Source organism: Homarus americanus, unplaced genomic scaffold, assembly GCF_018991925.1.
Source record: "Homarus americanus isolate GMGI-L3 unplaced genomic scaffold, GMGI_Hamer_2.0 scaffold29779, whole genome shotgun sequence".
NCBI classification, from domain to species: domain Eukaryota; kingdom Metazoa; phylum Arthropoda; class Malacostraca; order Decapoda; family Nephropidae; genus Homarus; species Homarus americanus.
In genome coordinates, this window is record NW_024745810.1 from 137652 (window position 1) to 147500 (window position 9849).

Consider the following 9849-nt stretch of genomic DNA (forward strand, 5'->3'; position numbering starts at 1 on the left):
GTCACGAGACCTGGGTGGTCTCCTGACGAAGTACAACAAGACCTGGGTGTTCTCCTGACGAAGTACAACAAGACCTGGGTGTTCTCCTGACGAAGTACAACAAGACCTGGGTGTTCTCCTGACGAAGTACAAGACCTGGGTGTTCTCCTGACGAAGTACAACAAGACCTGGTTGTTCTCCTGACGAAGTACAACAAGACCTGGGTGTTCACCTGACGACGTTCACACCTTAATAAACCTAATTAGTCTCTGAAGGAAGATGCCTTAGGTCTTTATCCTTCACCTTTGTAGAGTTAATTAACCTTGTTTTAGAGGGGGGAGGGGGGAGAAAGAAGAGGAGGAGGGTGGAAGAGGAGGGTGGAGGGGGGAGGAAGAAGAGGAGGAGGGTGGAAGAGGAGGGTGGAGGGTGGAGGAAGAAGAGGAGGAGGGTGGAAGAGGAAAGTAGTGGGTGGAAGAAGAAGAGGAGGAGGGTGGAAGAGGAGGGTGGAGGTGGAGGAAGAAGAGGGGGATGGGGAGGGGGAGGAAAAAGAGGAAGGGGAGGTGGAGGAGGGTGGATGAGGATGTAATGGCCCCTGTCCCATCAACAGAAGTATTATATAAATGGGTTATTTACATCTGATTTATATTCAGATTTATCCCCTGTAACTTTCCACTGGCTATGAGGTGACATGTTCAATGCACGTGATAAGGTGTGCCCACAGGAAGCTGCGTCATACTATGCTGAGTAAAGGCATAAGTAGCCGGCTCCTGGTCACCTAAAGCAAGCAGTAGTTTGATATCCTTGACTAGAGGAAGACATTATTTGAGAGCCGCAGTGGATGGCTCCGTCTTCCCTCAAGGGGGAACGATGTAACTATTCCGTTCTCCCTCGATAGGTCACTACTCAGTCACTCACACCAACTAATATCGAACGGATGTTGATCCACGTTTATATTACATAAGCGCCGTCCTTTCTCATCACACTCATAAATAGTGGAACTTACGGTTGATCTACACTCAGGAATTATATACATAATACTTTTCTAATAAAACAAGAAACTTCAATTGGGTTTCGTTACTAAAGCCCAATATAATATATGTGAACCAACCTGGTTAATTGGGAATTAACCAACCGTTTCAAGGAGAAAGAGGTGGAGGGTGGAGGAGGAGGGTAATATAAGCCAAAGGGCCCCCTTTAATTGTATGGTGATTGTATGCAGTGACGGAGGGCCCCTTTACCTGTATATAGAGTCAGGAGGGTCCCCTTACCTGTATATAGAGTCAGGAGAGCCCCCTAACCTGTATATAGAGTCAGGAGAGCCCCTTACCTGTATATAGAGTCAGGAGGGCCCCCTTACCTGTCTATATAGAGCCAGGAGGCCCCCTTACCTATATATAGAGTCAGGAGGGCCCCTTACCTGTACATAGAGATATGAGGCCCCCTTACCTGTATATAGAGTCAGGAGGGCCCCCTTACCTTTATATAGAGTCAGGAGGGCCCCTTTACCTGTATATAGTCAGGAGGGCCCCCTTAAATGTATATAGAGTCAGGACGGCCCCTTTACCTGTATATAGAGTCAGGAGGGCCCTTTTACCTGTATATAGAGAGTCAGGAGAGCCCCTTACTGTATATAGAGTCAGGAGGGCCCTTACTGTATATATAGAGTCAGGAGGCCCTTTACTCTGTGGTTATTGAGTCAGAGGCCCCCTTACTCGTATATATAGAGTCAGGAGGGCCCCTTACCTGTATATAGAGTCAGGAGGGCCCCCTCACCTGTATATAGAGAGTCAGGAGGGCCCCATGAACTGTATATCGAATCAGGAGGGCCCCTTGCCTGTATATAGAGAGTCCGGTGGGCCCTCATAACTGTATACAAAGAGAGCATCATACAGGGCCACCGATACCTCTAATTGTATGGCAGACAGGTAGATAAGTCGTCAGTGCCTCAGGTGAGTCTTCCCCCTATGCTGACTTAATTACAGGTGTAGTGCCGGAGATAATGATGTTTACCTGAACGCCTTAAGTGGGTTAGAGAGAGAGAGAGAGAGAGAGAGAGAGAGAGAGAGAGAGAGAGAGAGAGAGAGAGTTACTAGTGTATGCCTGTTTGTGTGTGTGTGTGTGTGTGTGTGTGTGTTAACTGCTGCGGACTAACACTCTCCCCCTTCCCCTCCTTTTCCCCTTCTCTCATCACAACACTGTCCAGGGAGGGGGGGGGGATGGGCAGGGGAGGGGGCGGGGGAGAGACTACGAACCTATACTATTTTCTCTATATAAAAAAATATGTTTTTTTCGTTGTCTGATGTTTTTTCTTCTTTTCTGTGGGTTACGTTACTATCATATTTTTGTACGGTATAGCAATTCATTTCTTCGTTATATGCATTGTTTATCTAAGGTTGTATGTGTTCGTTTTGATAATAATAATAATGATAGATAAACCCGATTATTATTATTATTATTATTATTATTATTATTATTATTATTATTATTGTTGTTATTATTATTATTATTATTATTATTATTATTATTATTATTATTATTATTATTATTATTATTATTATTATTATTATTATTCGTTCAACTCCCTCTCTCCTTTCCTCCCTTCCTCTCTTCCTCCTTTTCTCTTTTTCCCCCTCCCTCCCTCCCTCCCTTTCCCTCTCCCCATTCTCTCTCTTCCTCTCCCCTCTCTCCCCATCTCTCCCGTCCCCCATCTCTCCTATTCTCTCTTTCTCTCCGTCTCTCTTTCACCAAATTTACCTGTGAAAGTGCTTGGTGTAGCGAAAGACAGACGACAGAGTAACGGGGAAGAGTTTGTAGAATGGACAATAAGATAAAAATTGACGAGAGGAATTGGTGAAAGGAAGAGGGAGAAGACGTATGAAGGAGGAGGAGGAGGGGGAGGAAAAAGAGGGAGGAAGGAGGAGGAGAAAAAATGAGGGAGGAAGGAGATGGAGGAGGAAGAGGGAGGAGAAAAAAGGATTAAGAGGTAGGAGGGAAAATAGGGAGGAAGGAAGAGGAGGAAATATGGGGGAGGATGATGATAAAGAAGGAAGAAGGGGAGAAAGAAGGAGGGGAGGATAGGAGGGAAATGAAGGAGCAGGAAGAAGGAAGGAAGATGAAGTAGGAGAAGGAATGAAACAAAGAAGGAGGCGGAAGGAAAAACAAGGAAGATGAAGCAAAGAAAAGGAAGGACGAAAAATGGTATTAATAAATGAGGAAGAAGGAGAAGGAAGAAATAGGTGTATATGAATAAAATAAATGAGAAAATAAATAAAAAGGGCAAAAATAATGGTAAATATATGAAAAAAATATGACAAAGGAAGAATACGAATGATAAGAGAAAGAATGATAATAGGAGTAACGAATAATAAAACAAGAAACAAAACAAACACACAAAAACAAACAACCAAGAATAAGCAATACAACTACGAAACAAAAGATGATAAAAATAAACAATAAACAAGAGCCAAAACAAACGGAGGAAGACTAAAAAGAAAACGGAGCCAAAATAGAAAACATAAAAGGGGAAACAAAAGGAAACGAACAAATGGGGATAAAAACGAAACAGGGAATGAGAGGAAACGAGGGAGATACACAATAGAGGAGAGTTAAAAGAGGAAAATAATAAAGAGGAAGAAAGAGGCATAAAGAGAATGTAAATAAGAAGAACAAAAACAAAGAAGGGAAAAGCGAGGTGAGGGAGAGGAAGATTAGGCAGGATAAAGAGAGAGAGAGAAAGAGAGAGAGAGAGAGAGAGAGAGAGAGAGAGAGAGAGAGAGAGAGAGAGAGATGTGTGTGTGTGTGTGTGTGTGTGTATGTGTGTGTGTCTGTGCGTGTGTGTGTGTACGTACCTCGCTTACATAAGGTCGAATTAGGTTAGGTTAGGTTAGACGAAGTAATTATAATCCCTTGCAATTAGTAAGTATATCTTCCTTCCCTCCTTCCCCCCTTCCCTCCTTCCCTCCTTCCCTCACCCCGCCCCCCTCCTGAGTGTCAGTACCAGCCAGCCTCCAACCCCTTCACTCAAGTGGTGACTCCAGAAGGGGGGCGTCTTGGAAGTGCGCCATCCTAATGAGGAAGGAAGACCCTCCCTCCTCCTCCTCCTCCTCCTCCTCTTCCTCCCTCCCTCCTCCTCCTCCTCCTCCTCCTCTTCCTCCTCCTCCTCCCCCTCGTCTTCCTCCTCCTCCTCCTCCTCCTCCCGTCGAGATATACTGCACCTCCTCACCTATTTTGCCCCTTGGAAAAAATAATGAAAAAATCTTCCTTTTTCCTTTTGTTTCCTCAAATTAGAGATACTTAAAGATACAGAGATACGTAGAGACACAGACACATAATGAGAGATACAGTGACGTCACAAGCCCTGAGAAATTTGTGGGTCCTTATATATATCATCTCGCCTCCCCTCCATCCCTCACTCCCTCCCTTCCCTCCCTCACTCTTGATTCTCCCTCCTCCTCCTCCTTCCTCACCATGGATTTCCACTCCTCCCTCTCCTCCCTCTCTCCCCATCCTCACTCCCTCCCTTCCCTCCCTCACTCATGGATTTCCTCCTCCTCTCCTCCTCCCTCCCTCCTCTCCATCCTCACCCTCCTTCCTCCCCTCACCATGGATTTCTCCTCTCCTCCTCCTCCATCCTCACTCCTCCTTCCCTCCCTCACGGATTCACTCCCCCTTCTTCCCTCCTCTATGGATTTCCTGCCCCTCTCTCCTTCTCCCTGCCTCCACCCTTCCTTCATCTTCCCTTCGTTCTCCCTTATTCATCAACTCTCTCTCTGTCTCTGTCTCTCTCTCTCTCTTTCTCTCTCTCTCTCATCTAAGATTCTTATTAAACACAAAGTCTTCTTCCCTCTCTCATTTCCACTCTGTTAGTTGCTTTATTACACACACACAGTCCCTCCCTCCCTCTCTCCCTCCCTCTCTCCCTCTCTCCCTCCCTCCCTCTCTCCCTCCCTCCCTCTATATTACCTACACACAACACCCCAGCCAGTCTCCTCATCATTGCCTCTCTTGTTTGGTGCAGTGTTTGTAGTTGTTTACTCTCTGTGACACACACACACACACACACACACACACACACTTCACCTCTTACCACCTCCTCTCCTCCTTCACCTCTCAACTCCTCCTCTCCTCCTTTACCTCTCAACTCCTCTCCTCCTTTACCTCTTACCACCTACTCTCCTCATTTACCTCCTCCTCTCCTCCTTTACCTCTCACATCATCATCGTCATCTCCCCTCTCTTCATCGTCTTCCTCTCACTTCATTTCTTATACCTCACCCCTCACCCCTTCACCTCATGTCCCCTTTCTTACTCCCCCTCTTCACCCATAACCCATATTGCCCTCTCCTCACTCCCCTTCACCCATAACCCATATTGCCCTCTCACTCTACCCATAACCTATTGTTTCCTCACCCCCACCTATATATCTCATTTCCTCTCACAACCTTACATCTGTCACCTTCAATCTCCCCACCTATTCCTTTCTCCAATAAAAATCCTCCTTCCCATCATTCCTCCTCACCCCACACCATCATCTCCCCCTTTCACTACCATCCCACCGCCACACCCCCTCAAATCCCCCTTCCCCTCGCTCAGATAAGGGGGCGTTTGACACCATTTAACAAGGAAGTTCAGACGCCAATTAAAACGCCAATATCTATGAATCATTTATAGGAATCGTAACAACAGGTAACTACATGAATCCAACGACCAATTGACAAGTTGAGCGCGTGAGAGTCAAGTCAGGTGTAATCAGGTAATGAGTTAGTTAAGCTTCGACAGGTGAAGTGTTTGATGGCTTCGTGTTGTGAGTCTTGGATGAATGTTTTTTGTTTGTTTTATCTTTTATTCTATTTTTCTTATTCATGTCCTTTTATTATCTATTTTTTTGTATTTTGTTCTATATTTTCTTATTTCGATTCGGTTCCGGATTCGGTTTCAGATCCGAATCCGGCTCCGAGTCCGGGTTCAAGGTTCGATTCGCGGTTCGGGGTTTGCTTATTCGAATCTATACCCAATGAAACTCCTTCGCCAGCGCTACCGTAATCAAGGCGATCGTATTCTCGTCAGCGTCACCATCATGCCGACACGTTAACGGTGACGTCACAGCCTCACAAATTGACGGAATCAATATAAACTAAGAAAATGACCTGTGTGTGTGTGTGTGTGTGTGTGTGTGTGTGTTTGAAGAAGAAGAAGAAGAAGAAGAAGAAGAAGAAGAAGAAGAAGAAGAAGAAGAAGTTCTGCTCTACTAAGAAATTCACTTAATGTCACCTCGATTAATTTTGGTAGGTTAAGACCGAATGAGAGAGCGTTTTTCTTTCTCTGTACCCGGGCTCCAACATCGTCCCTCAGCTGCATCAGACCAACGCTATCCATTTCATTTCAGCTGCTCACTAAACTGCTGCACAAATTTCAACAACTCACCTAAATGGTAGTATCTTTTCACTTTCTAGAGAGAGAGAGGTTTATGAGATGGTAAGAGAGAGAGAGAGAGAGAGAGAGAGATGAGAGAGAGAGAGAGAGAGAGAGAGAGAGAGAGGTTTATGTAGATTCAAAGAAAGAGAGAGAGCTTTACTCCAGTAGAGATTTAGTGGAGAGTTAGGAGAGATTAATATAAATCCAGAGAGAGAGAGAGAGAGAGAGAGAGAGAGAGAGAGAGAGAGAGAGAGAGAGAGAGAGGAGAGAGAGAGAGAGAGAGAGAGAGAGAGAGAGACAGACAGACAGACAGACAAAAGCACAAAAAACAGATAAGACAAAGACAAAAAACAGACAAGACAAATATAAACATACAAACACACAAACACAAACACAAACTCCCCCCAAAAAATATAATACTCAAATCTTAATAAAAAAAAGCAACAAAAACAAACGGAATAAAAAACAAACCAAAAACACAGACCAAACAGACATGAACTGGATACAGCTTTTACTTGGTGTAACAAAGTGAGTCGAACGACCATTTAAATTGGTCTTATCCCCTTTAAATTCTAGGTAGCAATATCGTTCTTGCATTTAGACAACATTTTAGCCAAGGGGTGCGTTATAGGAGGGTGATATGGATGTCTGGTGGATGACTGACAGTGGGTGAATGACAGTGGGTGATAGTGGGTGAATATGGGTGATTGACAGTGGGTGAATGATAGTTGGGGGTCGATAGTGGATGAATGACAGTGGGTGTATGGTGGATGACTGACAGTGGGTGACAGTGGGTGAATATGGGTGATTGACAGTGGGTGAATGATAGTGGGGGATCGATAGTGGAAGAATGACACTGGGTGTAAGGTGGATGACTGACAATAGGTGACAGTGGGTGAATATGGGTGATTGACAGTGGGTGAATGATAGTGGGGGATCGATAGTGGAAGAATGACACTGGGTGTAAGGTGGATGACTGACAATAGGTGACAGTGGGTGAATATGGGTGATTGACAGTGGGTGAATGATAGTGGGGGATCGATAGTGGATGAATGACAGTGGGTGTATGGTGGATGACTGACAGTAGGTGACAGTGGGTGAATGACAGTGGGTGAGTATGGGTGATTAACAGTGGGGGATCGATAGTGGGTGAATGACAGTGGGTGTATGGTGGTTGACTGACAGTAGGTGACAGTGGGTGAATGACAGTGGGTGACAGTGGGTGAGTATGGGTGATTGACAGTGGGGGATCGATAGTGGAAGAATGACACTGGGTGTATGGTGAATGACTGACAGTAGGTGACACTGGGTGAATGACAGTGGGTGATAGTGGGTGAATGAGTGGGGTGACAGGGTGGACAGTGTGACAGGGTGAATGACAGGGGTGACAGTGGGTGATTAAGAGTGGGTGACAGTGGCGTGAGTATGGGTGATTGATAGTGGATGAATGACAGTGGGTGTATGGTAGATGATTGAGAGTGGGTGACAGTAGGTAAATGACAGTGGGTGATTGTTAGTGGATGTCTAGTGGATGAATGACAGTGGGTGTATGGTGGATGACTGACAGTGGGTGAATGACAGTGGGTGACAGAGGGTGGGTATGGGTGATTGACAGTGGGTGAATGACAGTGGATGATTGACAGTGGATGGATGACAGTGGAGGATTGTCAGTGGATGTCTGATGGATGATTGACAGTGAATGAATGACATTGGATGATTGACAGTGGATGGATGACAGTGATGAAATGAGTGCAGCAAAAATGTGGATATTCTTAATGTTGTGAGTCGGTGAGGGAGAGTGAGGGAGAGTGAGGGAGAGTGAGGGAGAGAGGAGGAAAGATGGAACTAGTGATTACGAGGAAGACGTTTTCATGAGGGGGGGGGTGAGGGGATAAGGGTGAACGGTAAAGGCTGCAGAGAGAGAGAGAGAGAGAGAGAGAGAGAGAGAGAGAGAGAGAGGGTCAGGTAGTAGGTAGACAGTGCGCAGACTCCAACGGCGGCAGTGACGGTAGCGGGCCCAGTATCACCTACCAGTCAGTGTGCCGCTGCCGCTAGTCTACCAGGACGTGTATGTGTGTGTCTGTACGCGTGTGTCCGCCGTGTCCTCGCTCTAAACCTTGGGTCCTCCTCCTCCTCCTCCTCCCTGTCGCCTCGTGGTGGTGAAGGGAGTGTGTGTGGAGGTCATACTTCCCAGTGAACAAGACAGTGTTATGCTAAAAATTCTGAACCGAATTCTGTTGTTTTAATGTAATGATAACTTAACCTTGTGTGTACCTGGTGATGCACTCAATTAATGTGTGTAATTAAGTCTCCTCTCACACCCAGAGGTAACATAGTGGTACACAACAGATACGGGATACCTGTAGTGGTGGTGTAATAACTTATATCAACTTGATGTTTGTTAAGAAAAAAGTTTGTGTCTACGAATTATACAGAGAATATTATAGAAAAAAGTATATGATTTTAACTACAAGATTTCTACGAACAGTTTGATATATTCCAATAAATATATCGTATATCATTGAAAATATATAAACTCAACTATACTGTACAGGTATGACTCTCTTATACGAACGATATATATTTTTTTAATAGATATATGATTTTAATATTCCAGAAAATAAAAATATCTCACGAGCAGACGAACTTAACACCAAGAGGAAGCAACAAATGGTACAGTGTGTCACAGTGTCGGACGGTGTGTGAAGAGAGTGACAAGGTGTAGTACTGTGTGTGGCCTCCCTGACTCCTCTCTTATGGTGTGTATGGTGCAGGGGATGTTTATGTGTTTTATAGTGTAAGTAACATAGTGACTTCTACCTGCCTCCCTCATGATGATAACCTAACCTAACTTAATCTGCCTCCCTCATGGTGATAACCTAACCTAACTTAATCTGCCTCCCTCATGATGATAACCTAACCTAACTTAATCTGCCTCCCTCATGATGATAACCTAACCTTACTTAATCTGCCTCCCTCATGATGATAACCTAACCTAACTTAATCTGCCTCCCTCATGATGATAACCTAACCTAACTTAATCTGCTTCCCTCATGATGATAACCTAACCTTACTTAATGTGCCTCCCTCATGATGATAACCTAACCTAACTTAAACTAACCTTACTTAACCTAATCTAAACTAACCTAACCTGTCTCCCTCATGAAGACAACCTAACCTAACCTAACCTAACCCTACCTAACCTTACTTAATCTTGCCTAATCTAACTTAACTGTAGATCAAATCCAGTTCAATTAAAGGATCGATAACACGATTTGGGGTTAAGATTAAGTCACTGTGAGAGCTAAAGTTAAGTCAGGTCAAGTGAATTAATTGGCATTGAGTAACTGACCTGGATGCAGAGTTTAGCTAAAGTATTGAACCTGACCTAATAACTCACTGCTATCGTCGGTGTTAATAACCTGAAGAGGAAGTTAAGTAAGTCAGGGGAAGTGTT

General features: G+C 44.6%; 1 protein-coding gene across 3 annotated transcripts in view; it reads left to right on the forward strand.

Annotated features, from left to right (window-relative positions):
- The first annotated feature begins 8398 nt into the window (after positions 1-8398).
- The window catches only part of LOC121878811 (zwei Ig domain protein zig-8-like), a 38358-nt gene continuing 36907 nt past the window's right edge, over positions 8399-9849 (forward strand). For all 3 annotated transcript variants that reach the window (XM_042385231.1, XM_042385232.1, XM_042385234.1), the window contains exons 1-2: positions 8399-8460; positions 9010-9151. The gene's annotated coding sequence lies outside the window, so the exon portion shown is untranslated. The remainder of the gene's footprint in view (positions 8461-9009; positions 9152-9849) is intronic.